We start from the raw sequence: 9,338 nt of genomic DNA on the forward strand, positions 1-9,338 counted from the left end.
TTCTATTTTACCGGTCTCATGATGGTAGTTGGGAGACCAGGTTATAGGATCAATTGCCGTACTATCAAGGGGGGCTCTCGATGAGTAGCTTGATCGTATCGTTCGTAGAGAGCTCAACCCATTGCATCCTTGCATCATCTTTATTGGTTCTTGTTTGGTTCTTCTCTTTGTGAGTTTTGGAGCTTATGGTCATCTTGGTAACAAGCTCGAGTTCATCGAAAACGGAGTCCACTCGCATCTTCTATGATGTTTTTGATGTTGGAGGTTTTTGCCGGTTCTTCTCGGTTAGAGGTTTCGCTGTTTAGATGCTACTCGTCGTGTTGTATCCAACAAGCTTGAGTTTGCTCAATTCGAAGCTCATATGCAGAAGTTATGGCAGTTCTGGTTTTCCGTGGAGTTTACTTGCTTTCGTGGAAGTGGCTTAAGGATGGTGCCAGCGGTAGTACCGCTGGGCCGGAGCGGCAGTACCGCTTATCGCCACAAGCGGTAGTACCGCTGTCCCACAACGATAGTACTGCCCATGGCCATAAGCAGTAGTACGGCTCCGGTTCCGTGCTGGTACCGCCTCGACTCGAGACGTGGTTTTCTTGTGTCGGGTTCAGCGGCAGTAGGAGCGGCAGTAGGAGCGGTAGTACCGCTCATATGTGGTAGTACCGCGGCTACCACCACTCCTAGTGCCGCTCAATGGCCCTCCTCTCTGTTCCTTCTCCCTGTGCTCGTGGTAGGCGTTGTGCACGGTCCCAGCGGTAGTACCGCTGGGCCGGAGCGGCAGTACCGCTTATCACCACAAGCGGCAGTACCGCTACGACCATCGGTAGTACCGCTGGCTCCATCGGTAGTGCCGCTCATACGGCTCCGCCACGCACTCTGCTTCGCTCCGCTCTCTGTGTTCTACCTCCCGGGCGGTAGTACCGCTCCCCTGAGCGGTAGTACCGCTCGTGCGCGGACTGAGCACATAACGGTTGGATTCGGGAGCTCCTATAAAAGGGGGTCTTCTTCCCCATTCAACCTTATCCTTTGAGCTCGTGTTCTTCCCCCATCGTTGACCTTCTTCGAGCTTGTTAACTCTCAATCCCTCCATGGATTCTTGCTAGTTTTTGAGGGAAAAGAGAGAGGAGATCTAGATCCACATTTCCACCAATCACTTTCTCCTCTATGTGAGGAGAACCCCTTGAATCTAGATCTTGGAGTTCTTTATGTTCTCTTTCTTGTTCTTCCTCTCATTTTCCTCCCTAGCATTAGTTGCTTCGTTGGGATTTGAGAGAGAAGGACTTGGGCACCCCGTGTGCCCTTGCCATTGCATTTGGTGCATCAGTTTGAGTTCTCCACGGTAATACGTGGAAGTTACAAGTTGAGAAACTTATTACTCTTGGGTGCTTGGTACCCTTGAGCTTGTTCCTCTTGGGTGCTTGGGCGCCCTAGACGGTTGGTGGTGTTCGGAGCTCAATCATTGTGGTGTAAAGCTCCGAGCAAGCGTCGGGGTCTCCAATTAGGTTGTGGAGATCACCCCGAGCAATTTGACGGGTACCGGTGACCGCCCCCAAGGGTTGCCAAAGTTTACGGGTTCGGTGACCGCCCCCAAGGGTTGTCATTTGTATGGGTTCGGTGACCGTCCTCAAGGTTCCCTTAATGGAATCACGGCATCTTGCATTGTGCGAGGGCGTGAGGAGATTACGGTGACCCTAGTGGCTTCTTGGGGAGCATTGTGCCTCCACACCGCTCCAAACGGAGATTAGCATCCGCAAGGGTGTGAACTTCGGGATACGTCGTTGTCTCCGCGTGCCTCAGTTATCTTTTACCTGAGCACTTTACTTATGCACTTTACTTTGTGATAGCCATATTGTTCTTTGTCATATATCTTGCTATCACATAGTTGCTTATCTTGCTTAGCATAAGTTGTTGGTGCACATAGGTGAGCCTAGTTGTTTTAGGTTTTATGCTTGGCAAATTAACCGCTAGGTTTATTCCGCATTTGTTCAAGCCTAAATCGTAATTATTTTAAAGCGCCTATTCACCCCCCCTCTAGGCGACATCCGTGATCTTTCAGTTTAGTTATCTATTTTGCTATGTAATGAAAACCGGCGAACATGTCTAATATATGCCCAAGTTTGCTGAAATTTATTGTGTTTAGCCGAACTTCACCGAACTGTGCCGAAATTTGCTATTCAAATTTCATTTTTAAACGCGCCTGGGGGCGGCCCTGGGGCCGGCGGCTGGGGACCAACTCGCCCTCAGGCCCAATTTTTACGGCGGCTCACCCCAAGCGGCGATTTTAGACGCCCCGTGGGGGGCTAACGGCTGAAGATGCTATTATTCATCTCTTGGATAGTACACTGTGCACATTTCTATTCCTCGCAAGCCAATGAACGTGCCCGGCCGGGTAAATAATGGCACCGGTACTTTTCCTTGGCCTCTATACCATTCCTAGCTTTTTTTTAGAAAAGGAGGATGACCCCCGGCTTCTGCATCTGGACGATGCATACGGTCACTTTATTAATTATTCTCATAAGACCTTACAAAGTGATACAACAGCAAGACTAAAGCCGCTGTCTAAGCAACAGACTGTCGCTACACCTATCCAGTTGATGAAGGGCGCAGATAGTCTGGGCCTAATACCAAACAGGCATCGCAGCCAAGCCTAACATCTAAGACCTGCGACCCCAACCTAGCCACTTGCCGGGTCTGGGGCACACACTGGTCCGACGTGCTCTCAGAGGCCGCCGCCGCCAACTGCCACCGCTCCATTTTCAGAATCGTACAGATGCATCAAACTTGCTCGGTCTAGCTATCGTCGACGCCACCACGGCGCCCAATGGCACCTCCTCCCTACGCGCAAACAGCTGAGCACGTCGCGGTCGCCACTGATACACCTCAGCGCCATGCTGCCAAGTACCACCAGCCGACACAGCTTGAAGTCCTTGAAAGATCTGTCGTGCGTAGCACCTGCCGGCTAGGCATGACAAAGCGTAGCACCTGTCGGTCAGGCATGACTTGACATCTCCACCGAAGCTCTGTGCAAGATGAAGTCGCTCCACCTCCTGCCTCTGACTTCCAGCGCTGCTCCACAAACGATGCTCCCAAGAGAGAAACGACACCGCAGTGCCGCCATCGTCCGATCTGGAAAACCAGATCATAGGGTTTCCCCCGGAGCAGCACGAGTGGGTCGACAGTAGTTACAGAACGATGCCTTCATCAAGGTAAGGTGCAGAACGCCGCCATCGTCCGCCATCGGCTCGGTTTTCACCGGCAACTATGTCTCCCCGACTCGCAGCCGGGACTAGATTACAGATCTCGAGATCCGATCATCCAGTCTCAGGTCGATCACCTCCGACGTAGGAGATGACCACCAACGCCATAATCCTCGTGATCCGATGCAGACCCGGAGTGCTTCAGCGAGCCATCGCCGAATCCGATGAGATGCAGCAGTTTGAGGACGTAACGGCAGCCCGGGACGCGCCCCGGCCGCCGTTGCTGCCATCTCGTACTACTCACGCCGGCTGCAGCCAAACCCCCCGTCGCGCCCCGGCCGCCGCTGCCCGCCATCCTCGTCGGGAGGGAGATCCAAATCAGGTCGCTGCCGCTTCAGATCTCAGGACGCGAGAGGAGGTCCGCCGCCGCCGCGTCACGGGGCCTTCGCCCAGCGACGTTGCCGGCGGCGGCGGAGGGAAGGGGGTGCACGGGGAGTCGAGGGGAGATCGGGATGTGGCCGCCCGGTGCGGCCCGGCGGCGGCCGCACGGGGTCGGGAAATACCATTCCTAGCTATAGCTGCTCAATTATCTTTCTTGGGGCAATATAGCTCTTCTTTTAACACTGCACTAATTTCTGCCAGGCCAATGATCAATGCACGGCCGGGTTAAAAATGGCACTATAGTACCTTTCCCTCTCATCCCTGGCTATAGCAAAAAAATGAATTACCAGATAGGTTGGTGGTGGCAGGGTGTTGAATTCAACCGTCCATCCATATCAGGAGAATAGCGTTGGTTCCTTGAAAAGAAAAGGAGAATAGCGTTGGACCATGTGACGTACCACCGCCATGTCTGACTCTTACGAGTCACGAGGCCAAGTGAAATGAAGTGATCGAGCAGCTTAACTCCACGGCTGCATCGGAGTACGATTTTCCAGCCAGACCGCCAGATTAATCAAAGCCAAATCAAGGTTAGACGGCACGACGACCGCTCATCAGACGGTTCAGACGTACTAGTATGAATTGATCGACCGTGAACGCGACGTGAGCCAGAAAATGTATACACCGCTACTTGAGTAGTATATACTCTTACTAGTCTGAGCTAACGGCGCATACGACACTACATGAATACGCGGCGCACCGACAGAGTATTGACATATGTGCCTTGTTCAATTCAAAGATTGGCGGCAGAACGACGGGAATATTTGTATTAATCTACTTCCTCCGTTTCTAAATATTCGTCTTTTTAGAAGTTTTAATAAGTGACCACATAATGAGTAAAATGGATGAATCTACACTCTAAAATATATTTATATACATCTGTATGTGGTAACCATTTGAAATCTCTAGAAAAACAAATATTTAGAAACGAAAGTAGTACTCCCTTCGTCCCAAAATTCTTGTTTTAGATTTGTCTAAATACGAATGTATTAAGTCACATTTTAATATTAGATACACTAGTTGAATGCCCGTGCGTTGCCACGGGCCAACAAATGGATCTATGGCGAGCCCTGAGCTACACCTTTTGGGTCATCACACTGTCCTTTGGTATGTTGTCACCCTGCAAACTACCGTTGCTATTCCCAGCCCCGCTACAAAACTACTGATACCCAATTTGCATCACGCCCTTTTTCAATATTTTTCAGTATTCTTTTGTTTAAATTAAAGTTCCAGAAGTTGCGCTTAGTGATGCTTGCAATAAATAAGAGTATACCCCGAAATTTGCATTCACTTCAAAGCAAGGGGAAGATATCACTTCTTAATTAACTGATTGCTACAGAATAAAGTTATTATAGCTCTTAAGAAAAAAATTTAGTACAATCAGAAGCCAATTCTTCTATTCAGTAGAACGAATGTAAGTTTCAATTGTAACCCATATCAACTGTTCACGCACTTAAAATCCCAAGTTAAAAGTTACAGTGTGAACATAGTACGCAAAATATAAAATCATGGAACCACTTTGAAATATATAAATGAAGCCAAATTCTAGGATTAGATTACCACTATGCAGATTGTATTTTTGCTACTGATTTCCATTTAATTGTGCTCCAAGGTGAGTGCCAACATGCATGAAAATGTGCAAGCAGTTTAGTGTACAATTTCTAAGGAACACTTCTTACAACTCCTTTCTCAAACCAGTAGATTGCTTGGCGCATGGAAGCAGGGCAGTCGGCCAGCACGACTCTGTCATTATGGCCGTGGTTGTTGACGCCAAGGTACTTTACGACAACTTGTCAATGAACACGCAAAAGGACTGATCTATTGGCATTGTTGAGCTCGGATAGCATGGGCTCCAAGTACAACAATGTTGCGGCAGCCGCTGTTGCCAAGCTCATCGTGTCTACCGTCGTCGTCACTAGCACCGATTTTAACGTCGCCTCTTTCTGTTACCCCACCTCTCGCCAATCTAACATATGGCAAATAAACCATCAGAATAAAGTAACGAGGAAACGGAGATTTTTATGTTCCTCCAGCACAAAACACGGTACAAGCCGCCGAGCGAGTTCATCATCTTCATGCTCTTCCCCAAGTTGAACTTATTTCTGGTGTTTTCCCGCTTGGTACTGCCATCAACAGAACCAAAATATGATAGACTCAGTAGTAAAGATAATTCATGTTCACAGCAGCAGCAGGTGAAAACATAATCAAATGAAATGCTTACAGCAGCAGCAGGAACATTCGGCGTTTTGTAGGCTCCGTGCGCCGGGACCAAGAGTATAAATAATTTTACACATACAACGAGCTTCCATAATAAAAAGCAGACTTGAGTGATTTCTACACAACCTATACGTGAGATTACGACAATAAGTAAACATCAAAAACACAATACTATAAATCTACATTCATAAATTCAGTGCTATAAGTATTCATCTAGGTAAAAAGAAACATCAAACCATAATACCTTTATGCCGCCACATGCCAGATTTCCACAGGTAACCTCCTCCGTCTACCTGCTCCTCCCATAGCCCTACCACCACCCGTCGTCCTTTACGCTACCAGACGTCTGATGCCACTTGTCAGTCCCTGCCATAGTTACCGGATTCGCAGTCCACTGATTCGGGTTCGGGATTTGCGATTCGGTAGTGCCTACAAATTGAGTTCGGTGGGGTGCATACATCTCTAGTTCGTGAATCGGCTGAGCAGTTTGTGAATTCGATGATTCCGATTCGTGAATAGTTTTTTCACAAAGAAAAGAAGTTAGTTCTCCAAAAAAAGAAGAGAAGAAAGTTGAATAGTTAAAAGGAGGGAATGGACTTGGAAAATGCCAATGCATTGTTGACTCTTCGTCCATAGAAAGCTCTTCATCAGCACTCAAATCAATGGCACAAATATCAAATCTGATTAGAAGATGAATGGAAGGAAAGTTCCCACCACAAATTTCGCTTGGAGGCCCACATGACGTACTGATTAGTCTCATCCAAATCAGATTCATTCTTCTAAATTTTTTTCCAAACAAGACCTATCGTCTTCTGCAGGAAGCCCGGGCTATTCCCCAACTCCAGCCCGTGCATTCTCCAAATCCCAGAGCTCCTAAATCCAGAACGCCAGCAGAGTACAGAGATACAGCGGTTTACCAGTGACCGGGGTGATGTGCGCGCGGAAAAGAAGGTGATGCTTGATGGAGGCGATGCGGAAAAGCAGGGCGCTGTTGAACGGAGGCGAGTCGTCGGAGTCGATATCTTCATCGCCGTCACGCCAGGTCTTGGCAGCCGTCGCCGTACTCCCACCACCGCGTCCTGGTCGCGGTCGCTGTGCCGTGCATCAGCTACCATGCATGCGCCGCGTCGAGGTCGCTGCTGCTCGGCCACCAAGTCTGAGCCGCAGCTGCATATCCACTGGCTGGCGTGAGAAGATGCGGTGGAGCGAGGGTAAGGAGATGGCATTACCTGGGCCGTCGTTCGTCGCTGCTATTGATGCGGCGCTCCTCTTCGTCGCCCCTGCCACATCGAGCACCTCATGGACTCGGTGATGAAGAGATGAGATGCAGATCCACCGCTCCAATCTAGGACGTGCGACAGCGAGGGGTCTGGTGGAAGGGGGTGGGAGGTGGGAGTTGGGACGTGCGTACGTGTGGGTTGTTTTTCTTTTTTCTTTTTTTTTCTATCGTGCGCGGAGGGGTTGCGAGGAGGTCTGATTTTTCCTTCACGGGCAGAAGTTACGTACGAGGCTGGAGAGGTCGAACCACGAGGGGAGGGGAGGTCGAACCATTACGACGTTCGATCCCCTTTTAATAATAAAAAAGATTCGTATCTAGACGAATCTAAAACAAAAATTTTGGGTCGGAGGGAGTAGTATTGAGAATTCCGGGATTGGCGGCAGAACGACAGGATCGACAGTCTGCCGTTCTCTTTGTTTACTCCACAGTTGGGAAGTTAATTAATTAGTGAATTTTTAGTGGGTGCAATGGTTGTTTGGATACAGGGAATTAGATGTGAGATTTTAGAAAACGAGTTTTGGGAGGATTTTTAGGAAAACCAGTTTTGGTTAGTTATTTTGTTATGGTAAGTATACACAATACCTTGTTTGGATGAGAAAAATAGAAAAAAACTCGATTTTGAGTTCCTCTCAAAACAATTCATGGAGGCACAGTGCTTCGGCTTGCTCTTGGCACCTACACGCACAGCGGTGGACAACCACACCGGCCAGAGGGTGCGTGGCCATCGCCGGGGCCGCCGGGTGGTCGCGCTGCTCGCCTTATCATGCTCTGCTTCGTTCGCCGGTGTCACCCATGTTGCCTCAGGTTCCCATCGAAGAGGCACGTACATGCAGCTCACATACGGCTACACGGTCTAAAGCACCATGATTGATTCTCAGGCCGGGCACGCATGTAGCAGTAGCACCTAGCTAGCTGCTGGATTGATTCGCCGGTAACACCAGACCACAACACACATGCTAGGGAGGCGCGACGACTACGTACAAGCTGGAGCATATGGACGACGACGGTGGTTGTGAAGCGGCCGATGGACACGACGGCCGCCGGCCGAAGTCCGCGTCCGCCATGGAGGCTCTGGGCTAGATGGAGCATCGCAACCTGCTCCAGCTGCCTGGCCGAGATCGGCAGCGATGTCTTTTGGCTTTGTCAAGCTCCCGTCACGGCCGGCGGAGACGCGGAGTTTACCATGACCAGCACGTTGGACTTGGTCGATCTCGTGATGCATGTAGAAAACGCGTTTGTATAAAAACGTCAATTAGTGGTTTTTGTATAAACTGGGTTTTTGAGCTTTTGGAAAACTCAGATTAGTATATCCACGGGTTAGTTAGACGATCCAAACAATGTTTTAGGTTGTTACACCAGAAATCAGGTTTAAGGAAAACTAGTTCTCTATAATCTAGGTATCCAAACAACCCCTAACTAGCGATTGAAAGCTGGTTTTGCGCCGATGGACCAAACTGCTAGCTCGCCAGGGGCTGCGTCGATGGCGAGACGGCGAGAGGGAGGAAGACGACCGCACGTAGGCTAACCCAACACGGCAAAGTACGAAATATTGTGGCTTGCAGTAACATTTCTAGCTGAATATTGTCTGGAATCTTTTTGTTACTTCTTGGGTTTTTGAATTCGAAGACAGTTTGCTCATTTGGGAATTCAGCACATTTACAAGTCCTAGGAGCTAATATCTCATTAATACCCTTTGTTTCCCGGGTGTATATACACCTCATATGAAGATTCTTTTTGATAATTAAAAGAAGGAAAATGTTCAGCGTCAACTGGCTGAAAACAATCGACGCATCCGCCGCTCCTTTAAGAGACACGTGCCCTCAAGGCACCACTTAAGGACAAAGAAGTTATCTCTTCGTACAGAAACATCGGGCTCCTCTCTCCGTCTCTCGTCCATATTTTTTCTACAACATGAACTATGTTGCAAAAGTTCCGGTACAACACCATCCTTATTGCAAAAAAAAGTGAACAGGAGAAAATTCCGCAACACGACCTATGTTGCAAAAAAAAAAACCGCAACACAACCTATGTTGCAAAAAAATATCTCACAACACAACTTATGTTGTAAAAAAATTCACAGTGCAACATATGTTGGAAATGTTTCTGCAACAAGATCTTTGTTGCAAATTAGAGGAGGAAGTTCAGTCGCTAGATTGTTCAGTCGGTGGCCCGCAAGATGACAGATCTTTTAAAAAGATCCGCCGGCCGACGCGCAT

At 48.7% G+C, this 9,338-nt stretch overlaps 1 long non-coding RNA gene across 1 annotated transcript; it reads right to left on the minus strand.

Moving 5' to 3' along the window:
• Positions 1–5,151: 5,151 nt before the first annotated feature.
• On the minus strand, positions 5,152–7,236 carry LOC119287405. Its single transcript, XR_005140853.1, has 4 exons — positions 7,073–7,236; positions 6,088–7,010; positions 5,848–5,969; positions 5,152–5,749 (listed from the first exon to the last, which is right to left on the minus strand). It is a non-coding gene; the product is annotated as an uncharacterized LOC119287405 (long non-coding RNA).
• Positions 7,237–9,338: the final 2,102 nt, after the last annotated feature.

The sequence above is a fragment of the Triticum dicoccoides genome, chromosome 4A (assembly GCF_002162155.2).
Source record: "Triticum dicoccoides isolate Atlit2015 ecotype Zavitan chromosome 4A, WEW_v2.0, whole genome shotgun sequence".
NCBI classification, from domain to species: Eukaryota; Viridiplantae; Streptophyta; class Magnoliopsida; order Poales; family Poaceae; genus Triticum; species Triticum dicoccoides.